Below are 26,614 nucleotides of genomic sequence, written 5' to 3'. Positions count from 1 at the left end.
CACCAACTTCTGGTAAGAAGAACATGGGTGGGGGCGCACTGTTGAAGGACATGTTTCACTCTGGTGCGTTTCAATTCGCCAATTGTAATTATGGTGTGTTGTGATGACACCCTTAATGGAGAATGATAATGATAGGAGGCTTGCCGAGTTGAGTTGACCAGGTTATAAATTGGCAGTGTATGGGTTGAGTATTTTTTTCAGTAATATGTACAAAAATAAACTTGTCAATATTTCCACAAAGGTTTTTTTTGCAGGCTTGACTTGTGGTGAGACACGCTGCACTGTCACTTTAAATTTCTATCATTTATAGTGTGGATTTGTATTGGGTGTGTCCCTTTAAATTCCTTGTTGCTTACAGGGCATAACATGCATGCGCGGCTGCAGAAAACTGAATTCCAGAGAAGTTGAAGCAGTCCCTGCAGCGCCGTAATTCACTCGGCAGGATCTCCTTGTTTATACCATAAAAAAATAGCACGAAAGCTTGGACAGGATTACCTGATCGTTGTGTGCTGGAGGAGGGGAGCGGAGCGGCAGCAGCAGATCTTGCAGGGCTGCAGGGGCCGCTACGACGTTCAGGAGGTGAGCTGGCTTGACGTGGGCTGTAGGGCTCAGGGTGAATCCTCGTCGCCACTTGTAGTGGGAGAGATATATATAGATATTTCTGATGTTTGTTAATCTGCTTAGAATCACCTGCTGTGCATAGTCCGACATCCAGTGGTCACTGCGGAGTATTGCATTTTGTTTTTCGAAGTCGAAAAGGGGACGTTGACATAGGCGTGTCTGTAATACTATCCCTATAGTGACGTGTAGTGTACCCAAAATCCCTCACGCGTCGAAGTCCCTCAGATTGTTTATTTTACCCAGAATACTGGTTGCCTTATGCGGAGCTCCTAAGAGACATTGCCATTACCATTTATTCGATCCTTGGTCGTTTTTTTGTCAGTAATCGTTAAATCCAAACGCCTCCAGCCCTCTTTCGAGTCAAGATCTTCGACGGCGGTGGTTTCGACGGAGGCAACCCTATCGGCGCTGCCGAACACGTGGCCCGGCCTCACCGGCCTACACAGTAGGGAGAGTGGGGGTTGTTGGGACATTTCTGTTTCCTTCTAGAATGCCTTTCTCTTTCCCCCCTCCTTTCCTTCTGACCGTTATCACTTATTATTACATCCACAGCTATGGAGAGGTCTCCTTTTAGATTTTTCCATCGATGTAATGGCAAATTCACGTGGAAAGATAAGCATAAGCGGTGTAACCGCTGCTTACCCCTCGACCACAACGAGGCCGGATGTGCAGCCTTTAAACTCCTTCGTCCAAAAACTTTGAAGGACCGCAGGGTCAAGAGGGGGGCAGCCTGCGCTATGTCAAAGGCTGATTCCTCACCCGCCGCCACCGCCGCCGAATGTGATGAGGGGGACAGTGATAACGCTACCTCCGTATCAGAGGTTGTCGACCTCTCTAAAGAGCGCTCCCACTCCTCTGCGTCTGTCCCCGGCCCCGAAAGGTTCGGCTTACACCCTACTTATGGGGATGTACACCCCGGCGACGGCGACGCACATGAAGAAGTGAAAACTAAACACACAACCCACGGCCCTCCCTCGACTAAGTCCAAGAAGGCCCCAGCGCCAACAGAGACGCCGAACCTACGCAGACAGTAAGGGTGGCAAGCCCTCCCCGCAGCCGCATGAGCTACTAGCGACTGGGCCGTCCCCAACTATGGGCGCTGCCACCAAGTCGACAAACGAAACGCCTCGTAAGAGAGCGACCGTCAGTGAAAAGGTTCCGACACCGCCGCATGACCAGCCCTCGACGGACAGTCTGGTCGTCGAAAGCTTGGCTAGAATAATCGCCATTGACGCTCACAGACGAACGGCGAAAGAGTCGCCGGCACCCGCTCACAAGGCCAGGGAGACACCAAAACCGACTGAAGGTACGCCGGAACCTCACCCCCACCCATCGGACCTAAAGATACTGTCACGACCCTCGCCCAAAACCCCCTCTGGCAAACCCATTGGCCAGGTGGTGTCAGGACTCGGGCCTCTAGAGCCTGGCATCCTCTTCAAAAGCCCTCATGGGGCCAGTCCTGGTGCCTATGGCGACAGGCTCATACACCATGAAAAACAATGTGCTTGGGAACTACTTTATTGTATTGTCAGCCAACATGAAGGCATCCACATAGCTTGGTTCCTAAGGTCTAGTGTTTTGAGTGTGGTAGCCTACGGACTACTTTACCTGGACTATTTTGTTGGGGCTATTTAAACCACACCCGAGCAAAACAACACGCTTTGCGTTACTTTGCAGCTTGCAACGTGACACTCACCGTGTTCAGCTATTCCCTTGAACCTCGGAGAAGCAGAACCTGCAAGGAGACAAATGAAACATCATTATCAGCAGCATCTTACCTGCATTCTTCATCTTTAAACACTTGCAGCTACTGAGAACAGCTTCCTGGAATCTGCACGCCTCCCAGACAGAACAACCTGAAAGAGGAAGATAGAGGCAACATTAAAGAAAGCAGTTGAGACATTTACAAATTACGAACTGCTCAAAAGGCTTACCTGGCTGGTCGCCTCTCGGCTGGCATCACTCCGGACATTCCACTCGCACTGAAGAACACCGCGACCTACAAGGAAGGAAAACACAGGTTAGAAAAGGCAAGACTTTGCAGCGCTGCGCATAGCGCTTACTTACTGCATCATAGCGCTCTTAATGCGCCATAATTTACCAGCGGGCTCAACCAAGCCAGTTCACCGCGCTGAAGCTCTGCATACCTAAGTGAGGAAAAGAGACATTTTAAACAAAGAAAGGCATGCAGGATAGCAACAAAACTAAAGAACAGCAATAAGACCTACCTGAACAATATCAAACGGGCCGGCGCCAGTGAAGTAACTGGACCGCACTCGCCCATGAAAGACAACATACCCCTGCAAAGAAGGAAGGACGGAGAGCACGCCTAATTCTACCACAAGGTGAGGAGAGGGCGCCAGAGGGACTGAAATCATATGGGGGTGGAGGGAGGATACTTACCCCAGTCGGTCAGTCTTGAACACAGTCCTCCTGTATTTTCAGGCAGAACCTTCCCCACAGACCACATCAGGGCAAAGCTGAGAAGCATACCAGCGATTAACCCGGCTGGGTGGCATCCCTGTGGATACCAGGTGAGCTTAACAGATACATCCCCAGTGTCGGACCCACGAGAAGGTTTCTCAGACGGCGTAGGAGGTATATCCTCCACGCTATGGGAGAGATCTCGACGCCTAGAGGCGGAAGAGCACACCTTTCCGTCACTAGACCATTCAGGGTTATCCCAGTGGACTATGGAAAGATTTCAATCGTGTATGGAAAAACTAGTTTATGTCCACCCCTGCACACGTTACACCCAAAAGGCCAAGAGAGATACTCCATGAAGACCCTACGGTCAAATATCCAAGACTCTTTGACCCACTTCAAGAGGATATTCATACATATCACCTCACTGAAGAGGACCCACATTTTCACGAAGATGAGGAGTTCCTAAATACTGAGGATCTACAAGACCCTGTAGAGGGCGTTGAAGAATGCCCAGACATAGGTGGAAGGGGCTTCGAAGAAGGCCCAGACATAGGTGTACCACAGCCCTGGCAGTCTCCAGGGGCGTCAACAGACCCTGACGTTTTAGATCTGTCCTCTCCTCAGACCACACCGGTCAGAAACCCGTCACCTGTGGATGACTAGCCCACTTTCAATGCACTGCAGCAGCACATTTTGAAATTGACACAGGGGAAATTACTCCAGAAGCAGACTTTGTGGAGAAAATAAGGAGAAACCACCTACTAGTCAAGCCATTCCCCTTCTTGTCTCAGTCAAGAGACGCCTCGTTCCATCTTTATCCACAACTGCATTGGTTAGAGGGGTCAACCCAAGAATTGAGAAGCTTTTTAGCTCCTCACCGACAGATCCCTTATATATTAGGGGTCACTCCATTCCTGATTCCTTGGTAGTAACCACCACAAGGAAAAGGGCGGGGGTTCCGCTATCCACTAGCGAAGCACCCCCAGACAAGGACGGAAAGAAGCTTTATGCCTTGGGGAAAAAGGATTACATCCTCATCAGCTTTCTCCACGCGGATTGCCAATAACAATACTTTGCTGGCAAGCTACGCTGATGCCCAATGGGGAAAGTTGCGAAGTCCTGGAAGAAGCTCCTGAGCCCTTACGAACCCGTTTGTTAGCCATTGTGACAGAAGGTACTCAGGTAAACCAGAGCATCATTAAGAACACGCTAGACGGCTGGCTGGTCACTAGTCCAGGGGGTACTTCTCAAGCGTCACGTTTGGCTCAGGAACTCAGGTTTTAGGCCAGAAACCCAGGCGTGTAAACAAATGAATGTACCCTTACTGGTGATAAGTGTTCTATACAGTTTGTTTATATGGACAGATGCAAAGTTTAGGGCCTGTCAGTGTCCACAAGTTTTTTCAAAAGTATGGTCTCCTAAGTAGCAGATCCAAACCAAGAGTCTATAAGTACTAAACACTCACTGTGTTAGAAATATACAAAACATTTTAGAAAGCAATGGTTTCTTTGCTAGTCACAGAGAAGCATATAGTGCAAAGGAACATTTAAAATATGATGTTAAGAATTGCGACATACATGAGAAGAGTAACAATTGACAATGGCATCAAATGACAAGTAAAGATTGTCATATACAATGAAATGAACAAAAAACCACAACAAAAAAACAAAAAGCACTGTATACTTAATATACAATCTCGAAAATTATTTCATTGACACAGTAAATATACATACTTTTTTTTAAACAATTTTCTTTATTTTCATTTAACAACGAACAAACACAAAACAAATAAACAATAACTCTCAACATTTGCTCTGGCACTTTCGGGTTTAAGTTCATAATGTACGTTATCCGCTCGGGTCACGGTTAGGCACCCTCCTCCTCCGTCGCGTTGTCCTCGTCCCCGTCTGTGTGCTGCGCACGGGTGCGGGCAGGTCAAGTCTCCTCTCTTCCCGGCTCACTCGAGTCAGTTGCGCTGTTTTCCCGTCGCTCCCAAATAAGTCTTGTACCAAGGTATTCCACGCTAGTATTCTGGCCCCACTGTTCTCTTCTCCCCTGTAAATATACATACTTGTGTGAACACATAAGTGCTTTGTGGTGAATCCAAACAAAGAAGGTAGAAACAAAGGGGCTGTAGAGTCGCCCAAGTTTCAAAGATGTCCTAATTGGGAGATGATTTCTTATATGTGTTGGATATTCCTTCTAAGTATAACAATGAATGTTACAGGGTCATATGGAAAACAAGATATCTTTTGGTGTCCCACATCAACAAACCCCTTGAGGACTCAAACCTGTTAAGTAAGGCGTGGACGACGCACTGGAGACAGCTAAGAAGGAATTTGAAACCCTAAAAACCATGGACCAAATCACAGGACCTCCTAAGAAGCGACGTTACGGCAACAGGCGCTTTTCTCATGGCCAACGACAAAACCAACAACAACAATACTCCTCAGCAAGCAACTGGTCCTCCACTCAGGGAACCAGTGGACAATATGCTCAGAGGGGACAACGTCATGGCAAGGGAAGAGGTCGGAGCCCCACTCCCAGAGGCTCCCCAGCTGCCAACACCAAATGACGCGAAGGCTCGAGTCCCCTCCCATGCATCTCCGGTTGGGGGCCGGTTATCATTTCTACAAGCATGGGAGGGAATTACCATAGATCGCTGGGTACTGTCAACTATAGCCCGCGGTTACTGCATCGAATTCAGTCGGTCCCCTGCATTCAGACCCCCAAGAGGAAGACGCCTATCACCGGAACACCTCGCCATCCTTCCTCAAGAAGTCGAACTGCTACTAGAAAAAGGAGCAATAGAGGTCGTGCCTCTATCACAGGTAAAGGGGGGTATTTATTCAGTGTACTTCCTTGTACCCAAAAAGGATTTAACCATGCGCCCTGTACTAGATCTTCGCCCAGTGAACACATTCGTAAAACCTCAAAAATTTGGTATGGTGACTTTGCAGGAAGTAATTCCCCTGTTCACACAGGGGGATTACATGGCAACACTGGACATGAAAGATGCATACTTTCATATTTCAATGTTGCCAGCGCACAGAAAATACCTCAGATTCATGATAGAAGGCAAACACTATCAGTTCAGAGTGCTACCCTTTGGCATAGCTTCAGCGCCAAGGGTATTCACGAAGGTACTGGCAGTGGCCCACCTTTGCAGGTTGTCCATTCCGGTCTACCCTTACCTCGACGATTGGCTCATAACAGGGGATTCTTATGAAACATGCGTCTCAAATACCCAAAAGACTGTAGACCTTTTGTTTCACCTGGGCTTCTCCATCAATGAGAAGAAGTCCAGTCTAGACCCCAGCCAAGTCGAGCAATTCCTAGGGGCTCTAATTCGAACAAAAGACGGCCTCGTCTTCCCCTCCAAAGAGAGGGTCCAAAATATGCTGTTTCAGATCCCTCAATATGTAGCCGGTCGAGAGGTGACGGTACGCAAAGCCATGCAATTGCTAAGAATGATGGCGTCATGTATTTATTTGGTACCTCACGCGCGCCTGCGCATGTGTCCAATGCAAGAGTGGCTCAACAGCCAGTGGTGTCAGGCCATCGGACAATGGGACGATCTAGTGGTGGTCTCGCAGGCCTTGGTTCTCTCGCTGCGATGGTGGTCGAAGGAAAACCTCGTATTGGGGAAACCATTCACCACCTCCACAGTGGAAGCCACTCTAACCACAGATGCATCCCTCACAAGATGGGGGGGCTCACCTATCCCATCAGACTGCACACAAAGATTGGACTCAGAGTGTGGTGTCCAAACACATAAACTTGCTGGAACTGCTGGCGGTCTTCAAAGCACTGAAGTCTTTCCAGACACACATCCAAGGGACACCAGTGCTGGTCCTCACAGAAAGCACCACAGCCATGTACTACCTGAACAAGCAAGGGGGCACTCACTCTCCAGGACTGTCTAAGCTGTCCCAAAACATCTGGAAGTGGGCTCTCAGACACAACATGTTCCTGTTATCTCAACATGTACCAGGGGAACTCAATCTTCTGGCAGACGAACTCAGCAGAGACTTCCCTCTGCCCGCAGAGTACGAATGGCGATTACAAGGAGACATTGTCTCCAAAGTTTTCGCAGAATGGGGCTTCCCAGAGATAGATCTGTTTGCAACTCTGGAGAACACCCAATGCCAAGATTACGCCTCCAGGTACCCCAGAACCGCTCCAAGGGGAACGGTCTCTTGATAACATGGTCAGGGAAATTTGTCTACGCTCTCCCCCGCATCCCCCCCCCAACTCCCCTTCTCAACAAGATTGTGCACAAGATGCACCAGGAACCAGTTACCATGATACTGGTGGCCCCCATGGGGCCCCAACATCCCTGGTTCGCTCATCTGATGGAGATGTCACTGTCTCCTCGGGTGAAACTACCCTGCCCGTACAACATGCTGTCACAGGACAGGGGCCGAACGCTGCACCCATGCCCACAGACCCTGAACTTGGCAGCCTGGCTCCTGAGGTCATAGAATTTGGACATTTGCAGCTCACACAGAGATGCATGGACATTCTCAGAGAGGCAAGGAAACCGAACACTTGTTACTGCTACTCTAGCAAGTGGAAACAGTTTGCCATCTGGTGTAGGGCTAAGAGCATCAACCCCGTTGACTGCTCTCCCACACAAATAGGTCTATACCTGACTCACTTGTTAGACTCAGGATTAGTCTTTAATTCTATTAAAGTTCACCTAGCTGCACTCTCCGCATACACTACCTCTCAACATAAGGTGTCATGGTGGAAAGTTCCAGTTATTAAAGCCTTCATGGAGGGAGTGAAGAGAATTCACCCTCCTATATCTAACCCAGCTCCCGGATGGGACCTGAATGTTGTACTAACCAGGCTAATGGGCTCCCCCTTTGAACCCATGCACAAAGCAACCCTTAAGAATCTCACTCTTAAAACTGCTTTCTTAATAGCCATCACCTCCATTAGGAGAGTGAGTGAACTACAGGCGCTCTCTATACTAGATCCTTTGTAACCGTTCACAAAGATAAGGCGGTTCTACGCACGCACCCTAAGTTTGCACCAAAATTCATTTCAAAATTCCATGTCAACCAGTCTATAGAACTACGTTCTTTCAAAACCCATCAAACTTGGGAGAAAAAAGCCTGCACACACTTGATGTGCGCAGAGCGGTCATGTTTTATATGGAAAGAACTAGACCACTGAGAAAGACTAATCAGTTCTTTGTCTCGGTGGCGGCAGGAAGAGAAGGAGATGAAGTTTCCAAATCCACTATATCTAGATGGATTGTCGAATGCATCACTCTGTTACACTCTTGCTAAGAGAGAACTACCCTTCATGCCGAGAGCATATTCTACTCAAGGCACTGGGGCATCCATACCATTCATTGCAAATGTTCCCCTTGAGTCTATTTTCAAGGCGGCAAACTGGAGTTCTGTACACACCTTTACAAAACACTATTGTCTAGACGCCCATTCTAGATCCGATTCCCAGGTGGGACAAGTAGTACTAAGACGTCTTTTCTCTACTGTTCCTTCTCACAACCCACCTCCAACTCCGGGTACTGCTCACTAGTCTATGCACAGCATGTGATTCTAAGCAGATTAACAAACATCAGAAGACATGCATTATTTACCGTAAAAGCATTTCTGATGGTTGTATCTGCTTAGATTCACATGCACCCACCCTTCCTACCCACTCGGATGGAAGGATCATAGACGTCTTATTACTTTCTCTCTTTTCTGTTCTCACTCACGTAGTAATAAGGCTCCCTCGTTTCAGAAAAAACACAAACAGAGGGACCTCGACGCGTGAGGTATTTTGGGTACACTACACGTCACTATAGGGATAGTATTACAGACACGCCTATGTCAATGTCCCCTTTTCAACTTCGAAAAACAAAATGCAATACTCTGCAGTGACCACTGGATGTCGGACTATGCACAGCATGTGAATCTAAGCAGATACAATCATCAGAAATGCTTTTACGGTAAGTAATGCATGTCATATATAGCCACACAAAACATTGTGTAATTGGGAAAAGGATTTATTAATGACATATAAATATAATAAAAGCAAACAGGAAGAGATGTGAGCCCCACCGATCACCAGCTCATAAACGCCTGTTGATCTTCAAATGCAGGCAAGATTCCATGGTGCAAGTATATGAGAGAAAATAATAAAAAGTGTATAAGTGTCTCTATCTCTTGAGGACAACAATGGGAAGCACTCAGTAATTTCCTTTTTATCACAATCTCACAGTCAAAATCTCAGTCTCGCCCCCCCTGCCCCTTGTATCAATTCATCTATCTTTTTTTCTTCCCCCCTCTATATGTCCCTCTTCGTCTCTTCTCTGCCTTGGTCTCCCATTTTTCTCTTGCTTCCTTTCTATTTCTCTCGCTTTCCCACCCCCCCCCCCCCTTTTACTAGGGAGTGGGGGGCCAGCAGAGGTGGAAATGTTGCAGGGGACGTTGAAGAAAGAATTATCGGCTGCATTTTAGTAAGAGGGTTGGACATAGAGGGAATACATTGTGATGGAATGTAAAATAATGTTCCTTTGCCATGTTGTGTCAAATAGCCGAGAGAAGTTCATAAAGAGGCCAAACCACAAATTTGGTACAAAACAGGTTTTATCTAACACAAAAAGCTCCTGTCCTTAGTCAAATCAAAACAAATAATCAAGATAGTGTAACCCCGGCCCCCAAATGGGTCCCTTTTTGGTATGGGTTAGGGATAGGATAGGCGAGAGAAAAAACAGACACAGTGAAGGGTTTTAAACAATTATTTTTTTGGATGTGTGTGTGCTTTGACTGGACGTCCCTTGCTGCACTAAAGGACTGGCTGACTCTAGGACCCTAGAATATTTAGACTGAAGAAAATGGGCAGGACTCCCCTGCTGACAACAATGGAATAACCTGACTAGAAATTCCAGAAGGTTAATTGAAAACCAAGGACCATTACAAAGTGACAGTTGGAAGAAGAGTAGAAGAGAAGGAGAGCAGAGAAAGAGAGAAGCAAAGAGTGTGCTCCATGTTGGGGGGTGGAGGGGTGGCCTTGGCCAGCCCCCCAGAGGTCTAGAGATCCTGTCAGCTGCAGCCTGGCATTGTGGAACACTCTTAGCTGTGTGTCGAGAGCAGCCCGGGTGAAGTGTGAGCCGTAGCCGGCATGGACAGAGCGGCCCCAGAACCAGGGCCTGGCCTGAGGCCTAGATGGTGGGCCAGCGAAGATCAAAGCTCTGGGCTGTGTGAGGGCTGTGTGAGGTGTGCGGCCAAGTAAAGAAATGCCCCAGTCAAGGGCTACATCAGTGTGGCGCCCCAGGCAATCAGTTCGACCTGAATGGCATACAGTCTGGGTGAAGATTGCATGGCCTGGGAGGATATGTCTGCCCACCTCAGGGCCCGATGGGGTGGGCAGTGAAGATTTCTTCCTTGTTGACATGGGCGGTGTGTGGCCGGGGCCATAGTGCACTGAAGTGGGGCCTGTGAGGTTTCCGCCCTTCCCAGCCCACTTGGGGAGTGTGGCATGGCGAAAGACTTATCTGGAGCCCAGCCGTGACATCTGATGTGGCTGAGGCTCAGCAGCAGTGTGTGCAACTCGTAGTAGGCTCTTCCCAGGTAGGTGGGATCTGGGTGGGACTGAGAGGAGGTCTTGCTCACGTGGGCCAGTCTGCCTGGAGGAAGAGCACCGCTGCACAGGAAACCAGCTGTCAGATCCGATGCGCAGCTATAGCACCGCCACAGAGGAAATGTGGGCTCCATTATCCCTAAACATACCATCAGCACCATCACAGAGGAAATTGGTTTTGTGGTTACAGCTCTACAAGCTCCCGAAGAGCATGCTAGTAAGATCGTTATTTTGTCCTCCCTTTATTTCCCCCTCCTTGTCTTGCCGGGCTGGGAAACACTTGTGTGCAGGCATGTTACAAATGCCCCATCATTTCATATCATGCTAATGAACCCTTGGCAGACACCCGTGGTAGAACAGCAGTTGCACAGGAAGAGGAGTACTCAAGTTATGAAAGGTACTGTTATTTGAACTGTTGTAAATAGACATTGTAGGGCACAATGCAGCTGCCTATGCTATTATTTAAAGGAATGGGTACTAGAGATAAAGGGGAGCCCAGAGCAAGGGGTGAGCAGGAACCTGCCTAAAGTTATGGTGTGGGGTTTGTCTAAAAAAAGGTAGCCTTTACCCTCATAAATCCGGTGACAAAGAGCGAGGGGAAAATAGTGGGTGTACGGGGATATGAAAAATATTCTATATATTATATTTCGCCCACAACGGCTAAAAACTCCCCTCTGGTGTACTGTGCATGATTTGTGATCAGAAATACAGATTTGTGGCCCTCCCTTTTTTTACTATCTTTAGGTGCTGGTTGCTCAGGGCTTTACCTCATCAACTGGTCTGGGATGGTGGGGTGGTTCCACAAGATATTCTGCAGCAACCTCCTCCTCAGGAGCCTTCTCCCACTCCCATCTCCAGCATCCTTCACTCTCCCCTTGGTCGCGCCAAACTCGCTCTTTCGAAATCTGCCTACTTGCTTCTGCAACCATTTCTCCACCTCCCACACCTTTGTTCTTGGAGTCATCCCTTTCATACTCTGTGCCCTTCCCCGTGTTTGCCTCAGGTTTTGGCATTTGCATCTCTGCGTGATAATTATAGGGACCTCAGGATCGGTTTGGCTTGATTTTTGTGTTGAGATCATATGTATTTGATTTTGTACTTGAAGCTAAAGCCGGTCTGACATCTTGGATTCCCAATTTCGGGGAAGCTGCACACTCTTATTTTTCCAAACCTATCTTAGGAAGGGTGTACACTTTACCATGCAAGTTCATGGGTCCCTTTGCAGTGCATGTATAGGGCCAGTGGTAAAGTTCTCTTGCATGTAACCGAATCTTGCGCAATGATTGGGAATAAGTGAGGGGAACCCCCATACTGCTACTCGACTACCTCTGGGTACATTGTCCACTAACTCTGGGAGATCTCTGTACCACTTGGTCACACCACTTGATGTCTCATAAGCTTTCCTTTTACAAATCATTGGTATCACATGCTTAAGTCAACTGTGCTCATCTGAAAGTAACATATTTTAACTCTGATAATGCAGTAGTTTGTTAAATAAAGTCCAAGCAAAGAGGTGCCCTGTTTACAAGGTGTCATCTGGTCACAGTACCCAGTCAATGAATATGAAACAGGGAAGGGCCCCACCTACTCAAAAGGTGTAATATATCATTCACTTGACATCCTTTTTGGAGGGAAGCAGGCTTACACGTGACAGCACCTTCAATGAGCCACAGTGGTGCACTACATAAAATACTATATTTATTACATGAGGAGCCAAACTGTAGTTATGAAACCACATTTGCGCGGAGTGCACATGTAGTGAAGTGTCCTGCTTGGAACACTTGGATGTTGTGTTGATGGTCTGATTCCTGTCCAGAGCTTTTCACTGGTGCACTCTTCTACGATTAAAAACCACAGAAGACACGAAGCGCTGCAGAGATTGCAGTCTCCTGCAGTCTAAGGCAGGCGTGACTGCGAACCGCCAGTCAGTCCCTCTTTGTCTGGGACCTTCTGTCATCGGGTAAGTGTGTTACCTCTGTTGCTGCCGATTCCAAATAAAAAGTAACTGTCTCTCTGTGATGCACATTTCTTTACCCTTCTGAATGGAGGCTCTTCAGATTAAAACTAGCAGCACCCCCAACCCATGTCATACGAAGACTTGCGCAATATGTTGACTAAAAATTCGTTGACACCCCAGACTATGATTTCTAAAACGCCAGGTTCCACAAAAATCATTGAAGGGAAAATTACTAATTTCTTAACAAACATAGGATATAATTCAATTTTATCAGCGGCGGATCTTTGCGATCAAACTTTGTTAGTGCTGGCAACCTCCGAGGCCGTAATGGCTAGTGAACCCATCATTGTCCTTGACTCACAACCAATGCGAAGTTCTCTGGAATACATCACTAGTTATGGACATACTGCCAGCGCTGTCACTACACCATATGGAATCAGAAACCATCTTGTTTAATCAAGATTCCTCAATAGAAAGATCACCTCTTCTACCCAGCAGCGATTCATCTAAAGGGTGGGCCATCAGCATGTTCCTACTATCCCACTCCCACACCGCCTAAATCTCTAGATCACTCAGCCATCGTTGCCCAGTGATATTAATGGAAATACAGATAATATCAGAATAAGGCTTAAAAACCCATATTTGGCTGAGGGGTTATTGGGTGTGCAACTGAGAACGTTACCACCCAAGGGTGTACATAATGGTTACACCTTTCATCTCTTCCCCCAGTTGAATGGTCCCTCAAAAGCACCTGAGGTCACATCTACACTAGAGGACTTTGTATGATGTCAAGGGAGCTCACCTCTGACCCTGCCTTTCGGGGATAGATGACCAGAAAGTGGAGCGATCCCAGTATCTATTTTCTATTGTCTCCTGGAACATTGAAGGCTTAAGAAAGAACCTAAAAGATATTGGTTGGTGTAATTTCATTCTTATGAACCAAATAGTATGTTTCCAGGAGACCTGGGCACTGATATCCTGCCCCTTTCAGGGCTTCCTGTCCTTTGAACGTTCTGCGTATAAGGGGAAGGTGGGAAGACCTAGCGGGGGCCTGGTAACCTGGATAGTTTTGGCACTTGCCGATTACGTTGTGTAGTTTGAGTGTGATTCCTTGGATTTACAACAGTTTGAAATCAAGCTCACAGCCGGGGACATATTTTTGATATTCCACCTTTGCAAAAGATTATCAACTGAGAATGCCATGAATGCGATTACGCTTATAGATGCCCAAATTAGGGTTTGGGAGTTTAAACATAGCTCTGTCCCAAGCCTACAATTTTGGTGATAGGTGACCAAAATGTTCAATTTGAGCCACTGCATGAATTGGGGGGGTTAACTGAAGATGAAAACCAGGTCTGGAATATACTGGACCTCGTGGCTGAGTTTCCAGAAACGCCAGAATAAGTTTACTTTTGGCATTGCTCACACCAGGCTTAAGCTGGAGCTAAGAGCCTGCAGTGGGAGATGCTCAGACGACAACCCATGTTTGTGGTGAAGGAGCGTTCATCTCACATTTACTATGCTATGATAAGCATCCACGATTGGGCTCAGGTGATTAACTGTGAAGAGCAATCACAGGCCGAGAGTCCTTAAATGCCAAGGTATACCCTGACTGAGAGTCAAGATACATGGATGACTATCTCAGTGTCGATTTCGATCTGAGGCCAAGCTAGGAAGGTGGGTTATTCTTGATTTAAACCTAGTTATCCATTGTATGCACTCAAATCTCCCCGATGTGCTGGGTAAGATACTGAATATTGAGCAGGTCCATGATCTTGTTATTGTACATTCTTTTGACTATATAACTTCTACCATTCGTGACTTTGTACGGTCCCAAGTAAGCTTCTTAAAAAAAGTGACGATTAAGCAAATGCCCTGGTTTGACAATTAATGTTGTGCATGAAAAAGAACACTAGTTGCAGTGTCGAAAAATGTCTCTTCTATCTATTGATAAAAGTGACCTTCACAAACCAAGGTCCAACTTTAAGAAATTGGTGGCATACCAAAATGATTATTTTAATTCCGCTAGATAGGATGATTTCACTATGTCTGCCATAAGTAAAGACTCCTACATTTTCGGGTCTTGCTACTTCATGTCAGGATCTGCCTAGTAACTCTATCCAGGGGTGTATAAGCTCTTCCTGTTGGGTTCAATATTTTGGAAATGTATACAGTGAAACTAGGGCAGAGTTTAGGAATGTAACTCTCGGGAACGGACTTTGTGTGTATCACTGCTTTAGGTTTTTCTCCTACAAGTAAAAGAAGCAATTCGCATGCAGAAATCAAATAAGGCTCCCGATGAGGTGGTGATTTGTGCACCATGTCTGCTGAACCTATTCAAAGCATTAACGCAGGCAGCTTTAGTTCCAGCTTCATGGACTAAAGCTGAGATAGTCACTGTGTACAAAAACGGTGTGCGTGATCATCCTAGCCATTACAGACCTATTTCACTCCTCGACTCTACAGGAAAGTTGTTTGCTAAAGTGATTTTGGTGCATCTTAAAGCCTGGACAGAGTCAAGGAACCTAAATGACCATCAGCCAGCAGGCTTCAGGGACAGCATAAGTACAGTGGCTCAGTGTTTCAGAATGAAAATTATTTTAGATAAATACGTGGAACTGAGAAAATTCAATATTTACACTGTTTTTGCTGATTTGCGTACCTCATTCGATACAGTCCCCTGTGCTAAACTTTGGGAAGTACTAAAGGAAGGGGGCTACCCGATCGAAGTATTATCTGCCATCTCACTGCTCTATGAAAATAACAAAGCGGTCATAAAATGGGTTTGGGGGCAAAACATCACCTCCTATCAATGTGCAGAAGTCGTACAACAAGGATGTGTATTGGCCACCACCCTCTTCTTATTATACATTAATGGATTAATACATAAGCTTGTTAATATGCCAAATGATGCCCCTCTACTAGCAGGAGATAAAATTCTAGTCCTACTATTCGCAGGCGATGCGATTTTGCTTTCCCAAACCCTCACAGGTTTGAGAATGAAAATGCAGGTTTTTGGGAATGTTTGCAAAGACATGGGACTGTCCTTACATACAGAGAAAACCAAAACCATGATCTTTTTAAAGAGAAAGAACAAACCTAGATGCTCTGTAGTCGGAGATGGCAAACTGCTAGAGCATGTGAACCATTACGATTACCTTGGTGTCCATTTTTTTAATGCCTGTAACTGGGGAAAAGCAACTTTCACGTGCAGAGAAAAAAACACAAGATTTGGCGGAGCTATCATAAAATCGTCTTGGAGCCATGGAGCAGCAGCTATTAGACCGCTTTTACAGGTCTATAAAGCCCAAGCTTGGCAAGCCTACTTATTTGGAACAGAACTTGGGGACATTTGTAAGGCCCTTGGAAAAGGAGAGAATGGCTTCATCAAGAAAAATGTGTCTCCCAGTAGGGACCTGTACAATCCTGCTGCCAGGGATCATTTAAGTCAATCTGCGTTTCATCTTTGAAATGCTTTCAGCACATTAAAATCTGGTTGCAGGCACATGGTTTTTATGATTTATGGTGCAATCCATCGACCATTGAGCCTATCAACAAACAAAGAATAAAGACTCAGAGTGCTGAGGCAAAACACATGCATCTTCTGCACTGGGAAAACAAGTGTCACCAGGGTTACGAATCTTATCTGGACTTGATGATATGGCGATCCTTAAGATCCTTGTACCTAAAGTTCAGATTTAGCATTCTACCGGTGGCTACATTATGTAAAAGCTGGAACCCTAATGCCTGTAATATAGAAGGTCCTACCTGAAACCGAGGTTCCATGAATGCAAAAATCAGAAGGATTAGTGGTGCAATGAAACTTTGCAGAAATTCTCAAAATGACCTACTTGTTTTCGAATTCTCAAAATATATTGCTAGAGCATGTTAGGTTATGCTTGTTACGTTAACACTAGTTAGTTATAAAGCGCACATCCACCACAAGCGCACCTTGGTGCTAGGGCACTAAACCGAAACAAACAGCAGCTTTCCTAAAAAATGAGAGTTTTCAAAGATCGTCGGAATTGCATATGATTCGTTAAATTCAGCATTGCTGTGGGTAACTCATTCCACAGAATGGCCACTGTGCCCGAAAATGCATGGCCACCTAAACAAGCTCTCTGAAATGTCGAAATAATGACCAAGTAGGTCCTGGCGAGGCAATAGCGGAGCCAGAATACTGGCGTGGAACACCCTGGTACGGGACCTGTTCGGAGACGGGGCGGGAAACAACAGGAGTGACTCAGATGACTCGGAAGGAGGACAGGCTGGCCCGACTGGGCCCTACGCCCGGGGGCAGAACACAGACCAAAGGGAACTCAGTGAGTGGGGAGGAGGCGGCCTGGCCGGGGCCGGAGCAAATAATGGACAATACAGATGCAACTCCAAGGTGCCAACACATATGTTCACGGACTGGGAGAGGCCACTCCCAGAGGAGAGTGAGGGGTGGCCGGGATGACGGTTCCTCTGTCATGAACCTAATAACTTTGGCGAGTGGCCCATGGCAATAATGGACCACGGACATAAGTAATTGCCTTCAAGGGGAGGGGGGGGGAACGGGGGGAGTTGGGGATGCATTTTTCTCTTTGTTGTAAAACCAATAAAAAAAGAAATTAAAAAAAAAAAAAAAAGTAGGTCCTGGCGGGGATGTAGGGCCCAAATATGTCCTGCAAGAATTCAGTGCTCAGCCGTAGTATGCCCAGTGTAGTAGGCATAAGGCCTTAAACGTAATTGTTTTTGCCACTGGGAGCCAGTGTAAAGCACGTATCACTGGACTAATATGGATACCATATGGCGATCCCGTGGCTACCCTGGCTGCCATGTTCTGGAGGCGCTGGAGCCGCTGGATCAACCCCTTATATTGAGCCAGGTAAAGGACATTGCCGTTATCAATGCGGCTGGATATTAGAGAAGCCACAACCTGAGGGCGTAAGGCCTCAGGTAAGAACAACATAATCCTGCGAAGAAGCTTTAGCAGATAGAAACATGTCTTACAGACAGTGCTAACTTGTCCCGCCATCGATAGCGTGGTTGACAATACGACGCCTATGTTTTTGACAGACGCAACTGGCAAGGGAAGAGCCCCCAGAGCTGACGGCCAGATCGAAGATGTCCACAGAGAAGTCCACCACCATCACCTCCATCATGTCCCCATTCAGTTTAAGCCAGTTGCCATCCATCCAGCCTTTCACGGCCAACAGAATCTCATGCTGCCTCAACACCACCACAGATTGTTCAAGATCTAACTGCACAAAAATCTGTTAGTCGGCAAAGGCGTATCATCTAAAGCCGTGAGAGCAGATGAGGGCAACTAGTGACTGAACGTAGATGTTAAATAACATAGGGGACAACGCTAGCCCTGAGGGCCACCACAAGATAGAACATGAGAGCGTGACAGAAAAGGGGGGAGGGAAAGCGACTGAACACGCCCAGATAGAAAAGAAGAAAACCAGACCAGGACAGTTCCTGAGAGGCCTGCTGTGGCCAGGCGGTACAGCAAGATGGAATGGTCGACCGTATCAAACACGGTTCACAGGTTAAGTAATATCAGAGCCCCCACTCCATCTTGATCTACCAAAATAGCCAGATCATCCAATGCCGACACTAGGAACTAGGACACACTCAGTACCCTGACCCAGTCAGAACCCAGAGTGAAACGGGTCTAGGGCATTAGAGTGTTCGAGATAAGAGGTACAGCATGGTGCAAGAGGGTTCCATGTGTTAATATCCCTTAAAAATTTGCCATATTTTTGTGGCGATATTAAGCCATGAAACTGCGGCGGACAACCCCCATCATTTTTTTTAATGGAAAGGGGGACACCGCCGCAACCCTCGGTCCCAATGACCCCAAAAATTATCCCCACTAATAATATCGCCTATGGCCTTACCCCACGACCATATATATGACAATATTGTTGATGGGGATAATATTACCTTATACCATTAAGAGATCTGCATTTCTGAAAGGCTCTGTGTAAATATGTACCTTCTCTATTTATTGGATTGTTTTACTTGATGTTTGATGCTTTTGACGGCATTCAGGATTTTATCTATCTTTTCATAGGTTTTCGATGTTTTAGAAACATGCAAAAACGAAACTCTCGATTGATTCCCAGTAATGGCTCAGATGGTAGCACACACCATCTGGCATTCTTGTACATTATTTACAGTTTTGTTTTCCGGCTATTACAGGGCAAATGTCATAATGCAAAGTGATGACCCCGTCTCATTTAGCATATCACACCGGACATGGGTCAATCCGAGAGAAGTTATACATTGTGTGACAGCCACCTGCTCAGATTTGTTGTTTGAGGCAGGCATGCAACTTTTTTGTTATGCATGATGTGAATACCAGCAAGAGACAGCATATGAGAAGAGACATCACTCACAGCTCAGTTACAAAGAATGTGTAGTCAGAGACAGTGTTACCCAAAGAGACATCAGTGACAGCAAAAAGGTAAAATCCTATGTAATCAGAGCACGTTTTTACTGGAAGAGACTTCACTCACAGCTCAGCTTCAAATATAATGTAGTCAAATACAGTCCATTTACCAGAAGAGACATCATCCATAGTTTAGTTTTCAAATTGCTACGGTCCCGATGAATGGAAATCAGCTGGTGGTGTCATGTGTTTGACTTTGAAATTGTCATCTTTGTTTTATATTAAATTGCAAGCACCTGGGTGCCCCAGCATGTGTCAACTACGCTGTTCAGATTAGATGGCACCCCCACCTCAATGGTAATAATGACACATCTGTTCCTGCGAAGTCAGCTTCAGACCAAACGACGAATTAACAGCCTAAAGCAAAGAAAGAGTTTGGGAAAAAGCGATTGTTTTCTGGCAGGAGGAGTACCTTTTGTGACCACTATAAAGTGGCCATCAGCAGAGGAGGGCACAGTAAAACTTGGATGGGGGAACGGAGAACACCAATTAGCCGGGCAATTGTCCCCTCTTCCCTATCTATGCCAATAGCTCTCTCAGGACTATCTAGCCCCCACCTCAAGACTATACACTCAACTTAAGCCTTAAGGTTGGTCTTTGCTCTCCCTAAGAGTGTCCCGAGCCTATAGAAAGGCTTTTTCTAATTGTGTCCAGAATCAAGTGGTTATATGTATTTCCCCAATGTTTCTGTAAGTAATTTCCTTAGTTTTCCCACCTCATTCCCCACCACTGCAACCCCTTGCCCACCAAGACTTTTTCTAGAGCCACACCTCTGATGCTCTTCATAACGCCCTCTCTTCCCAACTACATCATTGGATGTTTGGAGCCGACTTTAGGAAATTGTGCTAACTCTCCATTGGACCTCCTACAATCTATGTTATCTTTCTGAGGATGCGGCCTCCAGCACTGGACACAATACAGCATGCTTGCTTTGACTTCCAATGTGACTTCTGCCCACATGAAGGTACCAAGACCATCCTTTTGGGTATCCTGGGAACCAAAACAGACCTGTGCCTAGATTCTGCTTGAGCCATCTGCAAAATGTAACAATGAAGATAACGCTTCCTTGCTTTCCTGCCTGAAAGAATCAATTGGAATCAAGGAGACTGTCCTCAGTTGGCTCATATCCCTACTAACAGGGCCCAGTAAGTGAACATAGCCTTTGATCTTGAAAGGGACATTTGAAAGTCCGTTGATGTATGCTTAACATCAACCTGTTCATGGTAGGCAGGGTTTTCAATGAATTATTCCTCTATCTCATGGGGGCTTCTGGCAGAGAACTCAAGGCTTTATTGTCAGGAGGTGAGAATGGTGGTAGCAACGTACAGCTTACACTCACATAAGCACACAAAGGAAGGTCCAAATAGCATGTAGTGAAAACATACGATATATAAAGTTGTTCATAAATGAAATATAGATATTAAAAAGGACTCGCTCAGCATCCAACGCCGCTCCCCACATTTACATCAATGGAGGATCTATCCTTGTTGGCGGCTGCAATTCCACACCAACGACAGCTCAGCCAATTTAGCGTGGTGCTGCGGCGGAGGTTAAGATGTGGACAGGAGGGCAGCGCACCTCCCAAAGACACCAAAGCGGGCACACCAGCATTCCGGGTGAAATGGACACCACCATCTTGCTGGGTCCATGGAGGCACGGAGGCTCGGGCTCTGGCGGGCATCCTTGGTTGACCCGGCAATCCCAGCAGAGGCTGGGAACCTCGTTTGGGGATTTAAACCCCACGCAGCTTGAGGAAGATGCATCTCAACATGTTCATTACCAGCAGTCTGCTTTGCTGTTGCTACCTGATCCTGATGTTTGTTTTTTACCTTTTCAAGGCTCCTTCCTGGCCTGCCTGTTCCCACTTTGCTTGGCCTGGTCTGCTTAGCCCTGTGTGTCCCCATACCAGCTGCCTCTGGTCCTCATCAGCCACTACCATCTGGCTGTTTATGCCATCTGACGACCATCTTCGCACTTGGTCTTCGCAGCTCCCCAGACCAGCGCTTGTTGCTGTTCCTGCATCACGTCAATGTGGAGAGCTGTTCTGTGATGTAGGAAGCAGGTCTCCTGTTGCACCTCAGTGTATAATTACTGGGTATAATTACTGGGGGTGCTCTAATGTTGGTTCTGTTTCCACACTACAGCAATTCTGGAACAACAAAGTGGAAAGGAGCCCAGCTTGTATCGCCCGTACTCGCAGCTCGCGGATACCGAAGGTTGCGAAGATACTGTGCTTGACAGTAGTAACCCATAGTGTACACAAATCAAATAATTAAGGTAAGTAACACTTTTTAGTACTTGAGGGAAGGCAGAGATAGATTCAAAGTTTGCCCATAGAAAACAGTGGGACAAAGTCATTCGGCAGCTCTCGGTTATGGGGGAAAATACTTGGTTCACAGAGGAAATGTAGGGAAGGCAATCTGTGGACTAATGTCCATGATGAATCCCACTAGAGGAGATCCAGCCGCAGTCATGGCAGAAGAAGAAAACAGACGAAGACTGCAGGGATGAATTCAAGATTCAGATGAATACAAGAGTCACAGTTGCAGTGCCCTGGAGAAAAGCCTGCGGATGAAGAGCCCCCAAGCTGGGAAGGCTGGAATGAGCAATGGATTAGAAGACAGAAAACCTCCAAGTAACTAGAGTGCTGGGGTGCAAAGAACAGATGCAGGGAACATATCCAATGTTAGATTGTTACAGGTCGCATTTGCAGTTGCAGAGCTCCTGGCAATAGAAGAAAAGTACCAGTAAGGTAGATGAGGTCAATTGTCCTCTCAAGACTACCGTAAGTTGATGGGTCCAGGCTCAGCATCAGCAGTGAGTTAGTACAATGCTGACAGATTAGCTGAGTCTCTAGTGAGGACTTGGCACTGAAGGACAGGATAAAGGAGGTGCCTGTAGGAGGAGGGCAGCTGCAGAAGTCCAGCCTAACAAGTCCTTGATGAACCAGCACTTGGAGACAGCAGGAACAATGCTGTTCAGTCTCCAGCTGCAAAACTGGGTCTTCTCTGTCATTCATTCAAATGGCCCAGGAGCATCAGGGGTCCCCACAAAATATTTGACTATGCTTGCTGGATCAAGTGATGGGGTTTGCCATAGACAGTGTCCCTCTGCTCAGAAAAGAGCAGAGATTTGCCTTCTGGAGGATCAAGAGTCCTGGTACACAGCTTTTAGCAGCATGGCCAGAAGGACATATAAGACAGACACACACACCAATGCACCTTTAAGTATTTGGCCTCCCAATCTGAAGAGACCAGCCTCACTCATGTTTTGTGGGTTTACATGAAAAAGATGTTAATTGAGGTGTCTGGTAGACGCTCGATTATATCGCACTGGATTCCATCAATTGGGAGAGGCCTCCGGGTCAGGGCTCTTTGAGAAATCTGAGGGTGGCCTAAATTCTTTCTCCATATTATCCTCTGCTCATGGGGCCAGGGAAGGGCCATCTCCCTTGGATCCCAACCCTGGGTTTGGAGATGCGAGGGAGGATCATCACATGGGGTGGGGGGATTTGGGGAATGGTAGAAGGATGCTCTTAGATGAGACGAAGTATCCCCCTAATTCCATTTCATGATGAACCCTTCATCCCAGATGCATTTATGGGTAATTGTTACCCTTTTCACTCTTGCCAAGATAATACCATAAGATATTATGAGTCTAGAAACACCAGGAAGAGGGTGAAGAGGAGGCGGTTCAAGGGTGGGACATGGTATCCCCCTTTTTCTAATGAGAATCAACCTCCTCTTCCCCCTGCCTTTATAGACTGTTGTAAACCATCTTTCCTCATTTAAACCATGATAGTACTGAAAATTGGAAGAGGAGACCAAGAGTAGTGAACATTAACAGCTCATTTCGCCACTCTGGTACTGGGACAAGGAAGAGGCCTGAGGAGTACTGTGAGGTTCAGGCATATCCCAATAACTAAGGGCAGACACCTGTTAAATGGTTGCAGGTGTATAAAAATAGCGAGAAGCAGCTGGGCCGGATGGCACAGCCAATCTGAGGTGGAGCAGGCAAAATATGGGCCCGGTGAAAAGGACGCTGAGAGAAGAAAAGCAAGGAAGACGCCAAGGCCATTGCGAGCCGCGAGAGGGTCTGGAGTTGGTCGAAGCCCATTGCTGTGTGTTCCCCGTTGGGAGTGGGGAACACAAGAGGAGCCGCTGACTCCTGCTGGAGAGACCAGAGAGAGCGAGCGCTGCTTGCTGGAGCTCCTCGGGAGAGTGAGAGGTGCAAACGGGAACCCGCGGAGGAAACCAGTGCACCTGGAGGAGCGGCCGCCCACCAGTGAGTGACAAGGAAGGTTCACTTAGGATGGGGTGCTCCAGGAGCATGGTGTGGGCGACGGCTAATGCTGAATAAGAAGGAATACATGGAAAAGGAGTCTGGAGACCCTAAAAGTAAACAATTGAATACCGAACAATTTGCCAAGCACAAAATAAGTTTTGAATAGTAATGAATGAGTCGGAACACCAAAGATGAAATATTGATCACTGAATGAGCCGACAAGCATGTAATAGGTCTGAATGCTGAATTGAAGAAAAGATATCAGAATATCGCATGAATGAAACAGAACGTGATGTGCATTTGCGAACAAGATGAAATTAAAGAAATAACAATGGCAAACAAAATGAAAAGAGCGGAAAAGCAAAAGACTATTGGATAGTGTGAAAGCAAGGTGGTAACTAGAAGAAATACCACCAAGGAAAGTGTGTGCGAGTCACATGTGGATAAAGCCACATGTGGATAAAGGGAACAGTAAAGTAGATCGGATGAATAAGTGGACTTATAACACAGATGCAGAAAGGAAACCTGTGTTGTCAAAGGAGTCCTATGAGAATCTATGAACTGTTGTAAAGCACCAAAGGTTATCGGTGCGTGATGGGTGGACCGTGTGGTCCGATAACTGCGCCGAGACCGAGAATCACTTACTTGGATTACCCCAAGAGGCTGAGGCTGGTTGGCCTAAAAGTTGTTCAAATGATAGAAAGAAAAGGCAAATTACACAAGTGGATTTGACTGTGAATTTGAATCTTGGGGAAGGGAACCCCAGGGCCATTTTGTAGAACTGTGTTTAACTTGGGGAAGAGAACCCAGAGATTCTGGGCCACATAGTAGTTGAGGGCGCGCACCACATCCAGTGTGTGCAGGGTTCACTCCGCTGGAGACGCTGCTGTGCCAAAAAAATACTGGCAAAATCACCCGCTGATTGAGGTGGAAAGAGGATTGCCCCTTTGGCATAAAGGATGGGTTAGTACACAGAATGGTCTTGTCCTTGATAAACGTCAAGTAGGGTGGTTTTGAAGAGAATGCCTGGATCTCACCCAATCGTCTGGCTGATGTTATGGCCACCAAAAACACTGTTTTCTATGAAAAATGCGAGTAGCACATTTAGCTCCCACACTGGTGCAGGGTGACAAACAGGATGAAAAGACTTGAACAGCCCATGTAGGATCTCCTTCACCAGCCGGAGAGACCATAGGGATGGCACCTCTGTGGAGCGGTTGTACCGGAGATCGCTGCCATGTGCACTTTAATCGAGGAATGTGTCAAGCCAGATTCAGCCAGGGACAACAGATAAGTTAACAGCTCCTCCGGCCGTATGGTGTGAGGTTGCAGTTGATGGGTCCTGCACCATACTTGAAAACGTTTCCACCTGCTTTTGTAGCAATTCAGGTTGGACGGAGCTCTTGCCCTGGGCAGGACCTCCTGGCCGGCTTGCGGGGGGGACAGAGCCCCAAGCTCTAAGAACACAGGAGCCAGATCGTCAGATTGAGAGAGGCTGCATTGTGGTGCAGAACTGCCCCCTGGTTCCTGGACAGGAGTGATTGGTGTGGGCGCATCTTGATCAGCACCGCTGATAAGAGGGTAAGGAGGTTGGAGTACTAAAACTGATCAGCCACACAGGGGCAAATAATATCAGTTTGCACTGATACAGTCTGAAAGTGTGTAGGACTCGAGGCACCAGAGGAATTGGGGGAAATGCATATAGAAACTTCCCATCCCACGGAAACGCAAAAGGCTCCCCCCAAGCTTTCTGGGTAGGGAAAGCGGCTGGCAAAGGTTTTGGAGCGACTGTTGTCGTACGTGACAAAAAGGTTGATCTCCAGAGTGTTGCGCATCTGAAACAACAGAGAAAGTTGGTCGTTGTGCAACTCCCACTCGTGACAAGAGCGCAACTACCTGCTGAAAGAGTCCACCAAAGCGTTCTGAACCCCCGGCAGTTGGAGGGGAATAAGAAACATGTTGTGCTGCAGAGCCTAATGCCACAGGGCTTGGGCCTCCTTGGAAAGCTGTGGGGACCTAGTTCTTCCTTGCTTGCAGATCTAAAACATAATGGTTGTGTTGTTGGTGTAAAACCGAACCACCTTTCCTGTCGTTAGCAGGAGGAAGGACCTTACGGCACAAAATATCACCCATAGCTCCAGGCCTCTGGTATGTTGGTCTTGACAGTGGCCGCCCCAGCTCTCCAGTGAAGCATCCATCATGACGTTGGCTTGATGGTCTGATAACCTGAAGGGGGCGCACTGCAGTAGATGCTCCCTCACCGACCAAAAGCAAGGCTCCTTCTGAAAACTGGAGTCAGAGCAGAGCAATGCGGTCGTCCCAGGACCCTGAGGCTTGCATCCAGCGGGCATCCAGGAATTCCTGCGCCGGTCTCATGTGTGACCAGCAGTTGGTGACTAATGGAATGCATGATGATGACATCCTCAGCAAAGATTTGTAGTTGCAAACTGTTATTGTCTGGGTGCCGTTGAGACAGTGCCCCTTTTGCAGAAGGGCAGCTATCCTCTCGTCTGAGGGTCTGTTGGTGCAGGTCTCAGTGTCTAGCCTTGCTCCGAGGTAGAGGGCCTGTTGAGATGGAACCATGCACGACTTTGGAAAGTTGATGGAGAACCCCAGCTGCTGTAGACACTGGATGGTGGTTGCGGTGTTGGTTTCTGCTAGTGGATATGAGGGGCTCTTACCAATCGTCTAGATAGGGGTAGACATGAATGCCGCTCTGCCGCAGTTGAGCCACCACTGGCGCAAGGCATTTGGTCAAAACCCACAGAGCAGACCTCAAGCCGAATGGAAGTGTCTTGAACTGATAATGCACCCCTGCCACGATGGAGCTTAGGTAGCGCTGGTGGGAGAGGCGAATAGAGATGTATAAGTATGCGTCCTCGAGGTCAAGGGACGCTAGAAAGTCTCCTTGCTGTAGCTGGGACAACACCTGCTGTTGCGTGACCATGCAGAACGTTTGTGCCTTTAGGAACTTGTTGGGCACCCTCATATCTAATATGGGTTTCCAACCTCCTGACTTATTGTGCAGCGATTCCATGTTTAGCAGGAAGTTGTGGAAGTATAATCCCATGCCCAGCTTGTTCCTAAGAACCTTCCCCACTGCGCTCTTCTGCAGCAGTTCTCGCACTTCCTGAATCAAGAGGTGTCGCAACCTCTCCAGTTTGTGCACAGGAGGAATGTCAGGTGCATAGTCCATGAACTCCAGTGAGTGGCCCTGCTGGAGGAGGGATAGAACCCATTCGTCAGTGGTGATATGGGACCATCTTTCGACGAACCTTGAC

The 26,614-nt window shown here is 47.1% G+C and overlaps 1 protein-coding gene across 4 annotated transcripts in view; it reads left to right on the top strand.

Annotated features, from left to right (window-relative positions):
• CARD14 (caspase recruitment domain family member 14) overlaps window positions 1-26,614 on the top strand; it is a 642,914-nt gene that overhangs the window by 604,450 nt on the left and 11,850 nt on the right. The window contains exon 20 of one of the 4 annotated variants that reach the window (XR_011305179.1): window positions 359-579. The exons of the other annotated variants lie outside the window; for them this stretch is intronic. The gene's annotated coding sequence lies outside the window, so the exon portion shown is untranslated. The remainder of the gene's footprint in view (window positions 1-358; window positions 580-26,614) is intronic. 4 annotated transcript variants of the gene reach the window in all.

Source organism: Ambystoma mexicanum, chromosome 3q (assembly GCF_040938575.1).
Source record: "Ambystoma mexicanum isolate Mex_15411 chromosome 3q, UKY_AmexF1_1, whole genome shotgun sequence".
NCBI classification, from domain to species: Eukaryota; Metazoa; Chordata; class Amphibia; order Caudata; family Ambystomatidae; genus Ambystoma; species Ambystoma mexicanum.
Note: the sequence above shows the minus strand (reverse complement) of the source record. Positions and strands in the feature narration are given on the sequence as shown.